General features: G+C 44.6%; 1 pseudogene; it reads right to left on the reverse strand.

Moving 5' to 3' along the window:
- Positions 1–1,326: 1,326 nt before the first annotated feature.
- Positions 1,327–21,129, reverse strand: part of LOC126543421 (tyrosine-protein phosphatase 10D-like) — a 47,317-nt pseudogene continuing 27,514 nt past the window's right edge.

Consider the following 21,129-nt stretch of genomic DNA (forward strand, 5'->3'; position numbering starts at 1 on the left):
AATTGAGATCCCTCGAAAGACCCCGTTGTTCGTATATATCGTATTTACGCGATAAATATAGACGAATGGGGACAGATTAATTTTCTCGAGTAATGTGACAAATCGCCAAGGCATTGCCCATAAAATTAATCATTTTTTACCCACGCACGCGCCAATGCGTATTTACGAGGTAAATCCCAAACAGCCCCAAATAAATGGATTGACCAAATGCCTGTACAAAACGATCGCGGATATGCTATCAATGTATGTACCCATTGACCACAAGAACTGGGACGATGTCCTTCCTTACATTACTTTTGCGTACAATACTGCAATTTAAGAAAGAACAGAATTCACGCCTTTTCACTTAGTCGAGGGTTGTGGGATCACCACAATGCTCCATGCGCTGCTCCTGCCCGACAACTCGGGAATGTTTCAGACGGATGCTGCTATGTGCGCTCAGCGCGGCGAGGAGGCCGTCAACTCGAGCGCTGACGTATTCAGTTTTGCCAAACCGGACACGCATGCCGCTACAACCTTTTTGAGCACTATGTTACCTACAACCCTGACGATGAAGTGTTGGTGTGGACCCCCATCCAACAACGTGGCAGGTCCAAAAAGTTGCTGCGTCGGCACTTCGGTCTTTACAAGTTTGTAGAGCGACTCAGCGACGTTACCTAGGAGGTTCTCCCAGAAGGCGCCTCAAGAAACTCCCATCGGCTTCTTCAAACTAATGTTGTTCATATTTCAAAGCTCGAACTATATTTTTCGCGCTGTGACTCGATCGTCGAATGACTTTACTACATTGAAGACAAAACATAATTCTTTTTGTTGTTTTTTGTTTGCTTTTGTAGTGTCCTGTCTCTTTTTCTTATATTCCTTCTTTGACAGCTACGGATTGTTATTTCGCATGACGACACATTTCCTTCATTTTTTTTTCTTTTACCTTTATATACAGCATTGCGATGACGCTTCATTAGAAGGGGGGTCATGACACATGCCATGGCATAAGTGCCATCCACTGTGGCACATACACACTTCAGGGGTTGGAAGAGCAGAACGTTTTCGTTGTCTATTTTCTGTTAAAGACGTGAACTCCTGGCTGTCTCTGTTTCTCTTGTGACAATATGTATGTACTCTTGACTACGACCCAGTATGTATAGACTGTTGCGCTGGTGGGTGAAAGCCCTTTATCTTTAATGATATACTTACCTCTTGCTATCACACTTAATTTGCTGCTCACATTGGTCAACAAGACAAATAGAGGATGTTTATTGGGACACATGACAATTTCGCGTATGACATGCTTGTTTTCAGCTGATCCTTAAGAAGCAAAGGACAATGCAGGGTAATTCAGTGTAACTTTTATTGTTCATTCACTCCCATCACTTCTGATTGCATTCGCTAGTCAAAGCATTGAACGAGTAACGGGCAGTATCCAGGTCTTCATGCTTACAGAGGTCTACAGTGTAAAATTTACAGAAGAAATGAAGAAGCCAACATGCACAAAGAATGCGAAAGTGCACTGAATATGAACAAAGCTTAAAACTTAACAAAAATAGTCGACATCTGTTAGTACTAAATTTGAAACGCGAAGGACAACAATGCACATCTTTGAGATTTAGGTGAACTCCTGAATTCAACTAAAATAGTTTCCTAGTTGATAGTCCTTCAGATATAATTGCAAATAGAAGTTAAGGCTGTAAGAAGCATTATAGTTACATCATGGTGATCTGTTACAGCACTCATCCAGTAGCAGACGCTAAACTACTTTGTCATGAGCCTATTCTAAGCTGCCTCAACTGTCTAGTTTCCAGTTTACAAAAGAACAAAATTCTGAGCTCTCAGCAGTTATAGCAAAAGTTGCTGTTGGCACGTGACATTGACTCTCAGTCAAATGCTCTGTGACATCATCGGAAAACCTGCTTAAGGTCAATCTCACGAGGCTTTGTCACTCATTGAAAACACGTTTCATGATCATCAGTCAGTAATGCAAAATACATCCTCTGCAGATAGGTGCTGTCTGTGCGTGATCACTTAAAGCAAACAAGAACATCTCATAAAGATTTTTTCATTATTTCTTTCATTCATAACCCCAATCAATTTTCATATATTACACAGCAGTGACAACAAACTCATGATTTCTTGAATATTATGGTCAACAATAAGTATAAGGATTAGGAACATGCAATGAAAATTCTCTAAAATACCACCAATGCAATTTCAGCACTAAAGAACAGTGATAACGACAGTTTTGTATGAACACCTCAAATACAGCTATAAAGAGTTTTGCATATCATTATATTCGAAAAAAAAGAAACGATGTAATAAGGCTTGCAATAAGATTTTCTGCAGTTTAATTAAACGTGTCGCAAGTTTTTAAGCAAGCTCTCGATGCAGCAACTTACACATGCTTATAATCACTCTTCGAAGTTACAATACGAAGTTTCCGTCGAACCTCTCAGATGTGTCGAAAGTGCTCTAGCAGAGATTGGCGCCTGTGAGATTCGAAGTGGATGCTCTCAGCATGAGCATCTTAAAGCAATCATTTTCTCTAGATACGTACTTACCACCTCTCTAAGCACTTACATTGTTACATTATTTTAGAGACTACAGCTATAAATTATACGCAGCCTCAGTACGGAAATGTGAACTGATCCAAGGAAAATGTGCATATTTGATAAATTGTGAACCTTTTAAGACCTACTCCTACTCTAAGTTTACCTATACTATGGTAGCTTGGCAACATTGAAAATTATCTTACGACATGTCTAGAATAAACAGTGGTGTTCAGTTTTGAATTGCAAGACAATAAGCCAACATCAGTAGAATAGTCCCACTCAGTATATATATAAATACACACGCACCTGACTGACACATTTAGTTCGAAATACATGAACTTGAATAGAAAGTGGTAATATACTGAATTATGTGTCCTCATATGAACAGATATGCCCAAAAAACAATGTACTGTGTAATCTATTATTAAAGGGAACATCCAATTTATATTTGAATACCAACTACAGCTGAATCTTGGCATGACAGCATGTAAACTATTTATTAATGCACCTATTAATAATGCACCTATTCAAGAATGCACCATTAATGCAACTATTCATTAATGCACCTGTCATTATTGTACTATTCTCTCCTTACAATGTTTAATGCTGCACTCAACAGGACTTTGAAAACTGCGAATGTTTTTAGAAGAAACATTGTTAAAAGCACTAAGTATCTCGACACTATATGTCCACGCAATCATCAGACTTTCCAGTAGCCTTCAAGCTTCATGCAGGCTCCCAGTCACAATACTGTTACGCACACAAAGTTCTGGCACGTCCGAGATAAAGTTCAGCGATAAATTACTCGTTGTATTTACACGCACACACTTGAACACACGCACAAAAAGTCTGCCTTGAAGGTTGCGAAGGGTTCGTTTTTTTCTTTCTTCTTCCACATCACCTCCCCACCACACCACTGTAGAAACCATAGGTTTCTTTGTTGTTTGTACCACGCACAGCCCTGTTTGGCGTTTTCCTTGGCTTGGATACTAATGAACACGTCTTAAGGAATAAAAAGGGGAGGATGAAGGAGTGGTCGTTATTGCTCCCGAGTCAACTGCAACATGGCAGCCAAGGGTCTATAGGCCAGGAAGTGAGTGAAGTCCACAAGGAGACGACGTCTTGGCTTGCGTAGATCGCACGAACAAGTCGCTTTGCGGGCATCCTAGTGGGGCGCTTTAAGGTCATATTCCAGATTCGGCTATCCCTTCGTCATCTGCAGAAAGAAAAGAATCAAAAAGGCAAACTGAATTTTCTTTTGCTTTTTCTGGGGCCAAACAGATTCTAAATCACAAATGTTGCCACTCGTAAGCATGCAGGTGAAGTTACAGTCTAGACCAGCGACAGAGGACCTGTAACTGAAAATTGATAATAAGCTATTTATACAAAGGTTCCCGAGTTACATAATCAGAAACCAAGTGTCGAAGCCAAATTTCTTTTTTATTATTATTTTCAATGTTACTATCTGCGAATATATTTGCATTGACAAACAATGCACTTCGGCACTGTCAGGGCTTTCTTTTTTTTTGCAAGATTACAGCTATTTGGCACTTACAATATTGTCACGTGGTGGTGACGTTAAGAACACAGTGGCGATACTGTGAAAGGCAAAACTAGATTTTATTGGGCGAACCTGTGCCCACAAAACAGGCTACACTTATAGCACAACGAAAGCGGCGAACACAGTCGGCGATCGTCGAAAATCTGATCAGCGGGTCAAGCGCGTCGGCTTTTACACAGAATCATCGAATGTTCCAGACTAATCGTTAGGACCCGCGTGCCTTCCACAAAGTTCTACAGCATTCGCGTTAGGCGAATAAATCAGATAACACAAGGTTGGGCGACAACAGACTGCGGATAGAAGCACCGATAACTTTCCAGAAACTTCGGATACATGCAAGCGCGTCCCGCGCTGTGCGATAAGATTTGTTAGGCGGCGAAACGGGGTCGCCCGATAAAGATAAGTACACGTGTCAATACCCCCCTCTTAAAAAGCATCGTCCCGATGCTACAAATGTACGAGAGCGAAACACAAAAGGACACTTATTAAACATAAGTAACAAAACAACGAAAAGAATTCAAATCCAAAGGGCAGTTACGCGAAGTCCCAAAGTTCGTCAACGCTGGTGGTACGGCTTGAGTCGCACAACGTGGACAATTTCAGGTCGTGAGCGGCGCCGCTGTGACAGCGAAATGCCGTCTGGCACGACCTCATAGTCCAGTGCGCCAATACGTCGGATGATCTTGTACGGTCCGAAATAGCGACGCAAGAGCTTCTCGCTCAGTCCTCGTCGGCGTATAGGGGTCCAAACCCAAACACGGTCACCGGGCTGGTACTCGACAAAGCGTCGTCGGAGGTTGTAGTGTCGGCTGTCGGTCTTCTGCTGGTTCTTGATCCACAGGCGGGCGAGCTGTCGGGCTTCTTCGGCGCGCTGGAGATAGCTAGCGACGTCAAGATTTTCCTCGTCAGTGACGTGCGGCAGCATGGCGTCGAGCGTCGTCGTCGGGTTCCTGCCGTAGACCAGCTTGAACGGCGTGATCTGTGTTGTTTCTTGTACCGCCGTGTTGTACGCATAGGTTACGTACGGCAGGACCGCGTCCCACGTCTTGTGTTCGACGTCGACGTACATTGCTAGCATGTCGGCGAGGGTCTTGTTCAGGCGCTCCGTGAGACCATTCGTCTGCGGATGGTAGGCAGTTGTCCTCCTGTGGCTTGTCTGGCTGTACTGCAGAATGGCTTGGGTGAGCTCTGCTGTAAAAGCCGTTCCTCTGTCGGTGATGAGGACTTCTGGGGCACCATGTCGCAGCAGGATGTTTTCGACGAAAAATTTCGCCACTTCGGCTGCGCTGCCTTTTGGTAGAGCTTTAGTTTCAGCAAAGCGGGTGAGATAGTCCGTCGCCACGACGATCCACTTATTCCCGGATGTTGACATCGGAAACGGCCCCAACAAATCCATCCCAATCTGCTGGAATGGTCGGCGAGGAGGTTCGATCGGCTGTAGTAATCCTGCTGGCCTTGTCGGTGGTGTCTTGCGTCGTTGACAATCTCGGCATGTCTTGACGTAACGGGCGACGTCGGCGGTCAGACGCGGCCAGTAATACCTTTCCTGTATTCTCGACAGCGTCCGGGAGAATCCGAGGTGCCCAGCGGTTGGATCGTCGTGTAGGGCGTGCAGTATCTCTGGACGCAGCGCTGACGGTACAACAAGAAGGTAGCTGGCGCGGACTGGTGAGAAGTTCTTCTTCACGAGTAGGTTGTTTTGAAGCGTGAACGAAGATAATCCACGCTTAAATGCCCTAGGGACAACGTCGGTGTGCCCTTCCAAATACTCGACGAGGCCTTTTAGCTCCGGGTCCCCTCGTTGTTGTTCGGCGAAGTCTTCCGCGCTTATTATGCCAAGGAAGGCGTCGTCATCCTCGTCATCTTGCGGCGGTGGGTCAATGGGGGCGCGTGATAGGCAATCGGCATCTGAGTGTTTTCTTCCGGACTTGTATGTTACAGTGATGTCGTATTCTTGTAGTCTGAGGCTCCACCGCGCCAGCCGTCCTGAAGGGTCCTTTAAGTTAGCTAGCCAACACAACGCGTGATGGTCGCTGACCACTTTGAATGGCCTGCCGTAGAGGTAAGGGCGAAATTTTGCCGTAGCCCAAACGATGGCGAGGCATTCCTTTTCGGTTGTAGAATAATTGCCTTCCGCTTTTGACAACGACCGGCTAGCGTAAGCTATCACGTGTTCATGTCCATCTTTTCTCTGGACTAGGACGGCACCGAGGCCTAGGCTACTGGCGTCAGTGTGTATTTCGGTATCGGCGTGCTCGTCGAAGTGCGCAAGTACGGGCGGCGACTGCATGCGTCGTTTGAGTTCTTGAAATGCGTCAGCCTGCGGCGTTTCCCACTTGAACTCGACGTCACATTTAGTTAGCTTTGTCAGCGGCTCAGCGATGTGTGAAAAGTTCTTGACAAAGCGCCTATAGTAGGCACACATGCCAAGGAATCTGCGCACTGCCTTCTTGTCGGTTGGCTGCGGGAACTTTGCGATGGCAGCTGTCTTCTGTGGGTAGGGGCGTACTCCTGATTTGCTGATCACGTGGCCTAGGAACAAAAGTTCATCGTAAGCGAAACGGCACTTTTCCGGCTTCAGAGTGAGCCCTGATGACTTGATGGCTTCTAACACTGTCGCAAGCCGCCTAAGGTGATCGTCGAAATTTCCGGCGAAGACAACGACGTCATCCAGGTAAACAAGGCACGTCTGCCACTTCAGTCCGGCTAACACCGTGTCCATGACGCGCTGAAACGTTGCAGGCGCCGAGCACAGTCCGAATGGCATGACCTTGAACTCGTAGAGGCCGTCTGGCGTGATGAAGGCAGTCTTTTCGCGATCTCTCTCGTCGACTTCTATTTGCCAGTAGCCAGACTTGAGGTCCATCGACGAGAAGTATTTAGCGTTGCAGAGCCGATCCAATGCGTCGTCTATCCGTGGAAGGGGGTACACATCCTTCTTCGTGATCTTGTTCAGTCGACGATAATCGACGCAGAAGCGTAGGGTTCCGTCCTTTTTCTTTACCAGGACTACAGGAGAGGCCCACGGGCTTTTTGACGGCTGGATGATGTCGTCGCGCAGCATTTCGTCGACTTGTTGCCTAATAGCTTCACGTTCTCGCGTCGAAACTCGGTAAGGGCTCTGGCGTAGTGGTCGAGCGCACTCTTCGGTTATTATGCGATGCTTTGCGACTGGTGTTTGTCGAATCCTCGATGACGTCGAAAAGCAGTCTTTGTATCGTCGAAGCAGACTTCTGAGCTGTTGCTGCTTAATCACGGGGAGACTTGGATTTATGTCGAAGTCTGGCTCGGGAACTACGGTCGTCGGGGTAGATGCAACAGAATCCGAGAGGACAAAGGCATCGCTGGTTTCCTGAATTTCCTCGATGTATGCGATCGTCGTGCCCTTGTTGATGTGCTTGAACTCCTGGCTGAAGTTTGTCAGCAACACTTTCGTGTTTCCTCCGTGCAGTCGAGCGATCCCTCTTGCGACGCAAATTTCACGGTCTAGCAGTAGACGTTGGTCACCTTCGATGACGCCTTCTACGTCAGCGGGTGTTTCGGTGCCGACCGAAATAACAATGCTGGAGCGAGGCGGGATGCTCACTTGATGTTCGAGCACACTCAAGGCGTGGTGACTACGAGGGCTCTCCGGCGGTATCGCATGATCTTCCGACAGCGTTATTGACTTCGACTTCAGGTCGATGACTGCGCCGTGTTGGTTGAGGAAGTCCATGCCAAGAATGACGTCTCGTGAACACTGTTGGAGGATAACGAAGGTGACAGGGTAAGTCCGGTCGTGAATGGTAATTCTTGCCGTGCACATTCCTGTCGGCGTAATCAGGTGTCCTCCAGCGGTCCGAATTTGAGGGCCTTCCCATGCAGTCTTAACCTTCTTCAACTGGACGGCGATGTGTCCACTCATGACTGAGTAATCGGCGCCTGTGTCGACTAAGGCGGTGACTGCGTGGCCGTCTAGAAGCACGTCGAGGTCGGTGGTTCTTTGTCTTGCGTTGCAGTTGGGTCTTGGCGTCGGATCACGGCTGCGTCGTGTTGAACTGAAGCTGTTACGTCGCGTCGTGAAGTCGTCTTTCGTCGGTGTAGTCTTGGCTTCCTGACTTCCTCGGGACGGCGGTGTGTCGTTATTATGTCGTCGAGATGGTTTCTTCGGCGTCTTCGTCGGCGGCGGAGGATCTTCGTCAGTTCGACGAACAGCAACCGCACCTCCATCGGTTGCTGCTTTTAGTTTTCCGGATATGGGCTCGCTGACCGGCCCCGGGCTGGGCCAGTGTATGGTCGACGCTGCGGCGACAGGTAGCGGCCTGGTGATGGTGAACGCGACGGTCGTCGAGAGCTCCACTGAGTAGCGGCGAGGTAGTCGGCGATATCCCGAGGGCGTTCACCTTGCTGCGGGCGCGGAGCGTTCACGGCGAAACCTCGCAGTCCCATCTCCCGGTATGGGCATCGTCGGTAGACGTGACCCGCTTCTCCGCAGTGGTAGCAGAGCGGGCGGTGGTCAGGAGCGCGCCAAACGTCTGTCTTCCTCGGGTAGCTGCGCTGGCCGACGGGTGGGCGTGCTGGCGGCGGCGGTGGTGGTCGACGGAATTGCGGCGTTACAGGGCCCTGGCGCGGTCGTGGAGGGGGACCCTGACGGCGGGCGACGGCGGCGTAAGTCATCGCTTCTGGCTGGGGCTGCGGTAATTGTGGTTGCAGCTCGGGAACTCCAAGTGATCGGTGCACCTCTTCTTTGACGATGTCGGCGATCGAAGCCACTTGGGGCTGCGATGAAGGCAGGACCTTGCGCAATTCTTCGCGCACAATGGCCCTGATGGTCTCCTGAAGGTCGCCGGAATCCAGTCCTTGGATGGCGTACTGCGGCGTGAGCCCCTGGCGGTTATATTGCCGGGTGCGCATCTCCAGAGTTTTCTCGATCGTCGATGCCTCTGCCGAAAACTCAGCTACGGTCTTCGGCGGGTTACGAATAAGTCCTGCGAAAAGTTCTTGCTTGACGCCCCGCATCAGGAAGCGGACTTTTTTCTCTTCTGACATTTCCGGGTCGGCGTGCCGGAAAAGACGGGCCATCTCTTCCGTGAAGATCGCGATCGTCTCGTTTGGCAGCTGCACTCTGGTTTCTAGTAGTGCTTGGGCTCGCTCTTTTCGCACGACGCTTGTAAACGTTTGCAAGAAGCCGCTTCGGAACAGGTCCCACGTCGTTAAGGTGGCTTCTCGATTCTCGAACCAGGTCCTGGCGGCGTCTTCCAGTGCGAAATAGACATGCCGCAGCTTGTCGTCGCTGTCCCAACTGTTAAACCTAGCCACCCTCTCATACGTCTCGAGCCAGGTTTCCGGGTCCTCAAATGTTGATCCGCGGAACGTCGGAGGTTCCCTGGGCTGCTGAAGCACGATGGGGGATGCTGGGGCTGCCATTGGGGTTGCCTTGTCCACAATCTTCTTGGTCTTCTCAGGTAGAAGTCCGTGCTCCGGGGGCAGCTGTTGAAGACGGCGGCTTCCTCGATGCTCCGGGACTACGTTGGTGTTCTCTTTGCGGTCCGGGCTTGGATCACGGCTTGTCGGGGGCGTCCGGTACATGAACGAAAAGCACCTCCACCAGATGTCACGTGGTGGTGACGTTAAGAACACAGTGGCGATACTGTGAAAGGCAAAACTAGATTTTATTGGGCGAACCTGTGCCCACAAAACAGGCTACACTTATAGCACAACGAAAGCGGCGAACACAGTCGGCGATCGTCGAAAATCTGATCAGCGGGTCAAGCGCGTCGGCTTTTATACAGAATCATCGAATGTTCCAGACTAATCGTTAGGACCTGCGTGCCTTCCACAAAGTTCTACAGCATTCGCGTTAGGCGAATAAATCAGATAACACAAGGTTGGGCGACAACAGACTGCGGATAGAAGCACCGATAACTTTCCAGAAACTTCGGATACATGCAAGCGCGTCCCGCGCTGTGCCATAAGATTTGTTAGGCGGCGAAACGTGGTCGCCCGATAAAGATAAGTACACGTGTAAATATTTGCATTAAATTTCGCTTACCTAACAGTAGAAGTACGAAAAGTTGTCGCAAAGAAATCTTTACAGTTGCGAAACTTTATGCTCATTTAGGCTGTAGTGTCATAAACTGGTCATCATTCAAACAGGAATTTTTTTTGGTCTTGAGAAAAATTTTGCGCTAACCAATGTTTGCACACTGAAACAGTGGCGCAAATGTTCCGACATATATCACAAACAGAAACTTGCAGACATTGCGGGAATGGGGAAAACAAAACGGGGAACATTGGGTTTTCGGTAGTACGAAAAAATACCGTGTAGTCCATGTACACTGACGAAGAAAACTATATGAAAAATCAGACTGCTACAACATGGTCTGAGCAAGCAAAAGAAAAGACATACGATTGCTAGCTGTGGCGTCTCGATGCTACCATTACCTCCCCTATAAATAAACACCATTCACCCATAGCAATATCATTAAAGCTAAATAGAGAGGGATACTTGACCATATTATCTCTCCCATTATGAGAGCAGTTTAACCTAAATAATAAATGTGGAATGACAAATTATCGGATATAACAAAATAAACATAAAACATTGCTAAACGATAGCAGTGCGTAACAGATAAGTGCTAATACGAATGTCAGATATAATTAAGGTATTTTCAATTTGGAAGCTACTTCATAATGAGTTTCAGCTGTATTGCAATAGAGCATTAGTAATTGTCTGTAGCAGACAGTGTCCTTCGTTATGATTAACTGGTGATCATTATAGTTTGCATTGCTACAAGTGGACTGCACGGTATTGTAACAGACAAACATTGAAGCACGAAACAGCAGAACTGGCTCAAGCTGCAGTGTTTCAATAGAAAACCGTGCAAGGGTACAAAGCCCCAACAGCAATATCCAAGGAAGCATGCAACCAATAGCACATAGATAGGGTTACGCACATGTTTACTATGCTGTAAACAGAAGTTGCAGCTATGTGAGTAAAATATGCTATAATATTTCTCTGAGAGCTCCTGATTTTAGTAACATTCAATAAGCTGATGAAATTTTACAAAAGTTGTAAGCGGGGAGTATGTAACTTTCACCATGGAAACAGTGTAGGAAAAACACTGAATTAGAGAAGCAAGGACAATGGTGCTTTGTGCTCTCCCTTTTCTTTGGCTGTGTTTTCCTAGCAGTGGTTTTCGCGATGAAGCAAATGATATACCAACCTCCATAACGTGTCTCATACACTAACCGCCTTTTATTAATGCCGCTCTGTTCTATACGTGTGGTCTACATTTCAGCTATGTGAGTGGTGTACGACACTGTTGGGACACATTAACACTGCTTTGTCCCAATGTGTGGCCTGCATATTGATTACTTATATTGTTTACATATTGATTGCTCTGAGACATTACGATCCCATTGTTCAGAATGTGTGGTCTATATTTCAGTTACCTAAGCTGTTTACGGTACTTTTGTAATACATTAATGCTGCTCTTTCTTAGTGCTCTGCATATAATGTCTGCATATAATTTACCCTAAAGGTTATGATATTACTGTGACACATTAACATCACTCTGATGAGAATGCGTGGCCTACATTTCTGTCACCTTAGAGGTTTATTGCATTGTTACAAGGCATCGATGCTGCTCTGCTCCATAATTGCAGTCTTATTTTCAATTACATAAGCAGTTTACATAAGCATAATTATCCATATATGCACAAATAACATCAGTACTGGTCCCATGGTGAGTTATCAAGACTAGGTTATCAAGGCATTCAGATGTGCCACAAGTATACAGAGAACATAAGTTATAGGTGCTATACTTGAATGATGACTTATCAAAAGAAATAACTTAGCTGCAAGTCAGCCATAATGTAATCAACTATGTGCATCTCCTACCCACATTCATCATCAAACTGCACGATGCTGAGGTTATAGCGAATATAGCTCTGGTAAAAGCATTTTACCCAAACTTAACTCCAGCCAGCTACTGCAATGCAGATCAAACATGCTTCTTGCATCATGCTTCACTTGATACGTTTCAGGTGGTAGGAACGTAAAGGAGACAGTCTGGGGCAGTATTGTAACACAGTCCCTTATGGCGATACTTGAGCGTGACACTCATACAGCACACTGTCTCAGAGCTACAGAAATTAATCAACATCCCTATATTCCCGCAGCATATGTTACCAGTGCACTCGACAGTGATATGAGAAAATGCCGATAAAGGTCTACCTTCCTACAAGTTTCTTCCATCACATATGTGCCTCCGCTGGTCTAGCCAACCGATGTTTGCCGATAATATTATCCCCAGAAGTTGCCCCAAAATGCAACCCTAAGAATCATACACCTGATAATTTTCGGGCATATTTTGCTCTTAAATGGACAAACTGATTGGCTAAACTATCAGACACGGATATGAGAAAGCAAGCTTGCAGACAGGTGCACTTGCATTTCTAACCTCGTGACTGAACGCTTCAGTAAAGTGCGCAGCAGGAACACAATGACGTTGAGAAATATCCGTTGTCACAACGATGAATTGCTCTGTGTTAAAACATGCAAATGTAAAAAAAAGCATCGCCAGGGTGAATACCGCGCCCAGATTCAAGCATTTGTGGGATGCAGGTACGGGAAACTAAGCTCGCAGGTATTTGGGAGATCACAGTCCAGAAGGATCACCAGAATAGGTACCGTGTTTTGCAGAGTTACAGAGCGGCAGGCTAATAGCTTCGGGCTGAAAATAGAGAGGGAGAGAGAAAAAGACAGCAATAACGCTACAAAACCTAAGTGTAAGTAAAGCTGATGTAGAATGTGTAAAGCTGCTGTCTGCCAGCATTTTTCCATATATGCACAACACTTTTGTACCATTGGGAAATAGCTACACGTGTGAGACCCACTGTCCTGCTGCTTTAGAACCAATGAATTGCCTATAGAATCATTAACCACGCAGTTAAAAAAATAAGGTGCAGCTTTAGAGGCTATCATGCACGTGGTACTTCTTAGGTTAAATGTGGAAAGGTATTTAGAAAGTCAAAGGTTATCAGGGTACTAATATGGGTGAGTTGGGTGAGGTTCATTATTAAAAAGCCACACGAAGTGCAGAAAAGCAAAAGTATCTGGTTATCAGCTCAAAAAATTACAGACGTAAGTGCTAACTAGCTAGTACTGACAACTGGTTCGTTAATATTGGTAGTCGGCACTATAGTCAGAGCACGTGCTTGTCAAAGCTTGTTCAAATTTGGACACGAATTGGATTTATGCAAATTCAGATAAATCTGAATTGATGTTTCAGTTTTATCGGAACAGCTCTGTATTTTGGGGCTCCCAGTTGTGATCATGTGACAAGGCCACGACGGCAAGCGGAAAGAAAAGTGAGGGGACGCGATGTCTTTCATCAGGACAACAAACCCCTCGTTTGCATCCTGCTCATCAAGCTGCAGAGGATTCACAGCTACTATATATCACAGTGCAGACTGGTGCATGAGCAAGCACTTATGTCTGTAATTTCTGTATTTTTGTAATCAGCGCTAGTCAGCTCATGTGCCTATAATTCTTAAGAAAATAATTAAGACATTTGGTTAAATGAAAAAAATACAGACACAACAGACGATTGTTGATTACCAACACAATAATTTTCGACACAAGTGCTTACTACCAACCAATTGGTAGTCATCACTTGCATCTGCAAATCATTTAGCCAGATAACTTCTCTTCCCACACTTTGTGCTTCACATGGCTTTTCAATAATGCACCTCGACCAACTCGCCAAAGTTGTTTGTAATATTTGAGAAGAGGAGGTAAGTGGTTAAATGAAAGGATTTCAGGCACAAGTGTTAGTTGGTAGCCAGCAATTGCCTCATTGGTTTCTTTAACCACACACCTTCTCTTCCTGCACTTGTGCTTTCCATGGCTTTACAGCTATACAAATTATTATACTCAATTTAACCTTTATATTAAGCATAGCTGGTTCTATAGCTATCTGCAAAAGACTGTCACATCTATTCGTAAAATTAAAGCATATATAATTTTGTGCTTCATTTGGTTCTATAAGCGGTCTTGTGCAAACGACAAAACGACATAAGCCCTGAAGTTAACGCATCATACTTTTGCATTTCAGACACTTCAGACTAGTGGTATTCGTTTTAGAAGCAATGTTGCCAATCTGTAAACTTGAGGCTGCAACCTTCCAGAAATGTACAGATCTTCATCAGTGTTTTGTAGAAAGTCCTTGTTTAGCTTCTAACAGTCACCAGTTCTTTCTGAAATTTAATAGGCTTCATCCACAGCAGTTCGGTGGTTTCCTCAGAAGATCAGTGATGGCTGGTAGTTTGGCTCATGCATCTGTTAAGTGACCACACACCAGGCATGGTATGTTCATTTAATTTTGTAGCCAATAAAAGCCTGTGTTTATACTATTTCCTATAAGATAATTAAGTGGCCTATAGTAGAAAGAAGTCATTGCACAATTAATTTAGCAGATGGAGTATAAGTAGCCTGTTTTATGGGTAAGTAGTGCAAAAGGCTGCAGACAGGGATGTAATACATAACAGCACACAAGTGTTAGGAAAGGAAGAATGCTTCTCACGTCATAAAGTTACCAAAATCAATAAAAAGCCACAACTGACATCGATACCACCTTTTCACACAAGGAGTTTCATAGCTAAATAAAAAAAAACTATGACTGTAGGCATATAACATTTTGGAAACTCATATGCAGCAGGCATATACCCAGAGGACAACCGCTTGATCCTTGAAGCAAATTATTTTTTTTAATTGTGAGCTTCTCGTTCTAACCACCGTATAATACCTCCCATACTGCATGGCACATATATAAAACAGCATCAACCTTAAGAGCTAAATTACAAGCGGGCTACTTAATGCTTTTTTTATGCATGTCAAGACAGCCTGATAGTACAATTTGTGGTGCCGTACAAATTCCCAGTGAAACAGCGACTATGTGGTACCTGTAAGTGAAAAGAACAGCCAGTGCCGAGCTTTGCTCAAATTGTTGTGAAAATTGGATAGTATAGCACACCGTTTATCTCCAATTCTAGTTTTCCCATTTAATAAAATTTTTCATTCAGTTCCAGATATTTCTAACTATGATAAAACAAGCTGTTGTCTATACTGAACAGTCATAATATCCCTTTTGAAAATCCCATGCAATAGTACAATGATGTACTACCCTAACATCGAACTCCCGTTCACAGCCACATTAGGTATATCGAACACCGCACCGCGCCCCTGCAAATGCGCTCATCTTAATGGCCATATGATCACTTACCGGATCGTCAGAAATATTTTATGCTGACAAATTTGAGACAGCACTGTCTTCGCAAGTGCTGTCGTACAAAAGATTGAATCCGATGGGCAGTACATGCCATGGAGGAAAAATAAGCAAGGTGCCCCCAGTTTTGCCCGCTGCACATATAGATATGGCTTGGGCTAAGTGCGGCCGTTCATTATCAGCAGGAGCAGATCTACACTCTGCTTCGAAAACGCTAAAGGCCTCCCGGTCAGACACGCATTGCACAAGACGCGAGACGCGCACGTAGTGCACCGCGGTTTCGCGTCTGAGCGACGTGGGAGTTCAAGGCTACCATTCCGAAAACCTTTCCACAGTGCAATCGACTTGCAAACTTCAAGAGAAAAAAAAATAAGTCAACTTCTGTGTGTTGGATCAGTCCTTGGAGAAACAAATCTGTAAATTCCCGTTGACGGTCTGGGGAATGTGTCCGAGACGCGCAGAGATCTCAGATAAGCTTCAAATTGGTCTATACTACATTTCGAATGATTGATATATCGGACAATTTTGCGATTTCCTTTGAGTTCAAGATATCTGGGATTGAGTTTTCTATTGTGAAGTCAGGACAAGTATACATCAACAATGCTAACAAACATAACATGCATTATAGTATATGTTTTGTGGAGTCAATGAACAACTGGAAAGAATTTCAATGTTTATATAAAAGCTATTTGTGCCCAAACAGCCCGGCAATAGATAACGTGTGCACTACGGCACTCCTTGTTGAGGACTGCCGTAGTGAACACATTAACAACATCCTTAACAACATTCTGCAGGTTTTCTTATTGGTTTGAAAGAATGACAAGCCGAAGTTTTGTTTTGGTAGAGGCAATATCTGATTCATTCATTTTTTACCAATTAGTTTTCACTATGATAATTTTACACTTTATCAAACTTGAATAACGATGCTGCTTTGGATGTCATTCTGGTGAGAGCAATAATCTGTGGCACTACATGATTTCAGAAGAATAAAACTACAACACTTGTTTTTTTGTTATGTGGGGCTTATAAACAGAAAAAAGTATACTGTTTTTTTTCTTACAACTAACTTTATGCTCAGAGATACTGCACTACGCCCTCTATAGCCCATGCAATTTTAAATGGTATGCTTGTATGGACTACAAATTACTCACCCTCAAAACCTTGGTTGTCTTGCGCTTCAGGTTTTGGAGAGTCTAAAACGTCTTTTCCTTCAAGAACGCACATCAGGCACTGATGGATGCAGATGTACTGTTGCTGCAAAGTGACAAAGCAAAAAATCGAAATTTTTATTTTCAGCTGAGCCCTTATGCGAAAACAAGCAAATAATTTCGCTATTAGTTGGTCTGAGATGGCACAAGCTAGGATTAGAAAAAACATGAAATAAATTCAAGGAGAAACACTGTTTACTTTCAAAAGGACAAGAGTTCAGTGTGTACAGTTATGATGACATACAAAGGAGTGACCTTATATGCACTCATGTGCATGCTTGAAAAGAATTTCTATATTAAAAAACAAATTACTTTTGCAAAACGAAAAAGTTAAGCAGTAAAACAAAACATGAATTTTTCTCTGAAGCAATTCATGCAATGTAGTTCCTAGCAATTTAAAGTTCTGGCTTTCCTTAACTATGGGCAGTTTTGTTTCGCACACAGTACCATTTCAATGCTGCAGGTTTCATTACACTGCAGTTTCATTATAAAGAAAAAGACGGGTAGCAGACTACTAACCTTTGAATTATTAGTTATGCGCAAGGGACCTATGCAATGAGTGTGACATGAATGAAAACCGTGATATGCTGTGCCATGTCATATTGAGGTGCATGTGTTCTGGTGATCACTTTCACTGAATTATCACTGTCACTATGTTATCGTACTTGCAATGGACATACTTGCTATATTGGAAACTTTGAAAGCATTGTCACCAATTTCATAGTGACACAGGCCTCTGTACTTATTCAGAAAGCACGTGCTACGAACATACATTCTGAAATCTATGCAGGAACCAACAAGTGTTCCAGAATTATGTCTACGGACGTACGAAATATTGCATCGACTCAATAAGTGCGACTTGATTCGATGGAATTTGGCTATGTTTACCGCTGTAGTAATTAATACATCCACTGCAATATAGGTGGTCACATGGGTTATGGTGGTATTTCCCTCTGTGGCTATGCAGGGCTTTCCTGTAGCGCTCAAGCAACATCTTTGCTCTAAAGCTTCAGAAAGCTTCAAAGGAGCATGACTCACTGTTGGGTCACGGCACACCTCAAGGATATGATGTGTGACCCACCGGTGGGTCATGATGCACAGGGATCAGCACCTCAACAAGGACTGCCGTAGTGAACACGTTATTTATTGCTGGGCTGTTTGGGCACCAATAGCTTTTATATAAACATTGAAATTCTTTCCACTCAAAATTTCTGCCGTTACTTCTGTCTGTCCACCATCACTATCTTGTGATAACAAACAATGATAAAGGCTCCTTACCTCATTCTGGGCCATCCAGACCCGCTCGCGACGCATCTCGTACACAATGCCAAAAATGTCCGCCGTGTCATACTTGCGCAGGCCTTGTAGGATTCGGTCCAGCGCAATAAATGTGCCAGAACGACCGACACCGGCACTAGAGAAAAAAAAGGTGCCATGAACATCAATGTCGAGCTTCAACCCGCACTACATTCACTCACATGTCACCGGCCCTAGGCCGCTTAAAGAAATTCACGTATGTGTCCACTAAGCACCACATTTGTGTTTTTATAATTGCCAACCCAATGGTACAGGGCAAGTGAAGAGAGGAAAAATGATCTGTCTGAAAGACGTGTTCTAAAAATAGCTGTGTTCGTTCAAAGACTTGAAAAAGAAACTCGGCTCAATTGTACATATACCAAGCAAACCTTCAAATACATTGTTTTTCTATTGAGATATCACTGGTTTTGTCCCCGCTCTCTGTTGATGCATGCTGCTGAGAAGCAATCTCCATTTGCATCAACATCATTTTAAAAAAATTCACAGGACAGTTATGACTGAAATTGAAATGTTTATGCGTTAGCTATAGTATGGGCTAGGCATTTTTGCTCCCTATTTCAAGCTCGTTGAATCGCTTAGGGATTTGAAGGCACAGTTTCTTCCATGACATTTTGCTATACAGCGAGTATTATAGCGCTCTCGTTTAAACTACAATGCTCTTCTCCAATGCTCGAGCCCTCGCTGTCTTTCTAAGCATACACTGGCACAGCCAAAGGTGCTATGATGATGACGGCATGGCATTGGTATGACGATACTGAAATGATGAGGATAGCATAATAATGACAGCATGACAATGACGGCAACGGTGTGACAATGACGGCGTGACGAGAGTCGAATGATGAGGCTGGAATGACAACAACGGAATAAGCATGACAGCATCACTATGACTGTTTGGTGATTCTATAACAATGACTGTATGACAACAACGCAATGATGACAATGATATGAAAATATCAGCACAATCGTGATTGTATGACAGCATGGTTACAGTGGAGCAGGAATGATGTCAATAAAACGATGACGGAATTATGACAACGGGATGACAATGATTGTAGGATGATGGCAGCGTGATAAAGACTGTGTGATGAGAATTGGATGAAGATAACAGTGCAATGACTGTATGGCGACGATAGCTTGATGATGACAGCATGACAACAACAGCAAGATGATGATGGTGTGATGACGATGGCACATACTGATGATATACCCGGTGGCACAACCTGTGGGAAGTGTACGCTGTACTATCTCCGGGACGGCCCACCAATGCGGATTATGACAAAGTGCTAAACTGAGCTGCGAGCTAAGGAAAGCTATTGAAAGTGCATATAGTTCACCTCATGAAGGGCACAACGTGGGTGAATGACATGGAAATTTGCAGATGCCACAGCTGGTAATCGGCTGGCCAGCCATAGAAGGAATCATGGCCACTCCAGATGTCAACCACATTAAAGCAGGAAAGTGCAACATGGTTTACTCTATCCCTTTACTCCTTTCACGTGTGATAGAAACAAATAAACTTCAAACATTATGTCAGTCGACAATTTGAGATACAATTATTGGAATAACTATTTTGGCACACAATGGCAGTAAAGAAATTGAACAAAATGGAGTGCCCTGGGGGAATACCAGCCATTGACACTACTACATAAATGTACAAACAATTGAGTGTGAATTAATTAGCAAACGGACCATTGTGGTTCGCCACATGATCTGTCAGCCGTTTGTAATAATTTCACCGTAGAAGCAGAAATCTACTGTACGCCATGAGCGATATTTTAAAAAGAATCTGTTAAGGCTAAAAAAATCCTGTATAGATATATAAGCAAGTTATCAACATTTCTTTGATTCATATATCATTTGAGAAATTTAGTAACTTATTGGCATAATATGCAAATGCCTAATCAAATAACGGACGTGCACCGTTCCTTTCACACAAAAAGATTTCTGTCACAGAATACACTTGCACAATAAAATTTATGCATTACCTGCAATGGACGACAATGGGCTTGGTGTCAGGGATGACTCGCTCCCTGAATGCTCGGACAAATTTCAGCAGCGTTTGCGGCGGATCAGGCACCCTGAAGTCCGGCCACGTCGTGAAATGAAAATGCCTGACTATTCGGGATTGGTCTCCCTGTAAAGGAAGTGCAAATGAGCAGTGTTCTTTGAGTGGGAAAAGAAGAATATGTACGACCTTGAAGAAGGAATGAACACAATGGCTATTCCCGCACATATTCCTGAATATATTCCCTCACTGTTTCAGCAGGCTGATCACCACTTCGCAAACTAGATCTTACAGATTGGTGTTCCAAGCAATCTGCATGCCCAATTGAGGCACTGAGAGACAGCGCGAAACTAATTTTTTGCATAGCTCGCACACAGCACTCCCCTGTCAAACATGAGGCACTATGGTGGAGCACTGACACGTGAATGCAGGATACAAAAAAATTACTTTGCAGCAAGGGCAACGCTTCATGAGGTGTTGGCCATAGCATACCTGATGGTATATAAACATAGGTGCATAAAAAGAATACACAACGTGTATCTCGACTCCTTGTGAGGTGAGGCAGGAGACTAACTGTGTAGTGCATTGCGACATGCCCACACTTCACAGCATTCACATGCCGCATGGCATTAACAAATACACCTAACCAATAACTGTACTTAGCAGTATATATCAGTCGATATGCCGACAAGATATTACTTGGCTTTGACCATCCCCCTCCGATTAGTTCTGCTCCATTTTCTTGTGCAAATTACCCTTCAGCATCTTGGCTCAGGTCCTCGTTCATTTGTTCCAAGTCAAACTGCTTCAGGTTCAACAATGCCATTTGCCACCAATGCTATAGCAGCCACAGGATACGGGAGACAGCGTCTACTCACCCGGGAAACCTTGAATTCTTAGATGGTCCAGTCGGCGTATTGCGACTCATTGAGAATGGTGACCTGGATATCACCGTAGTAGACGAACTGCGTGTCGAAAGGCCAGTAGTGGTCGCACTTCTCGCGGCCTTTCTCTATGCAGCGTGTCAGCATGACAATGGCACGGCAGTTCTGTTCCCAGACCATGCGCCACATGTCGTCACGTGTGCTGTGTAGTGGGCCCTGGGTCACGATGAACTCACGGGGAGAGTTGAAGCCCTGGAGCAGTCAGGGAAAGAAAACATCATTAGGTGTTAGAAAGACATAGGATGGAAAGCTGGTAAGACCAGCGCATTCCAAATGAAAAAAAA

The sequence above is a fragment of the Dermacentor andersoni genome, chromosome 10 (assembly GCF_023375885.2).
Source record: "Dermacentor andersoni chromosome 10, qqDerAnde1_hic_scaffold, whole genome shotgun sequence".
In the NCBI taxonomy this organism is placed as follows: Eukaryota; Metazoa; Arthropoda; class Arachnida; order Ixodida; family Ixodidae; genus Dermacentor; species Dermacentor andersoni.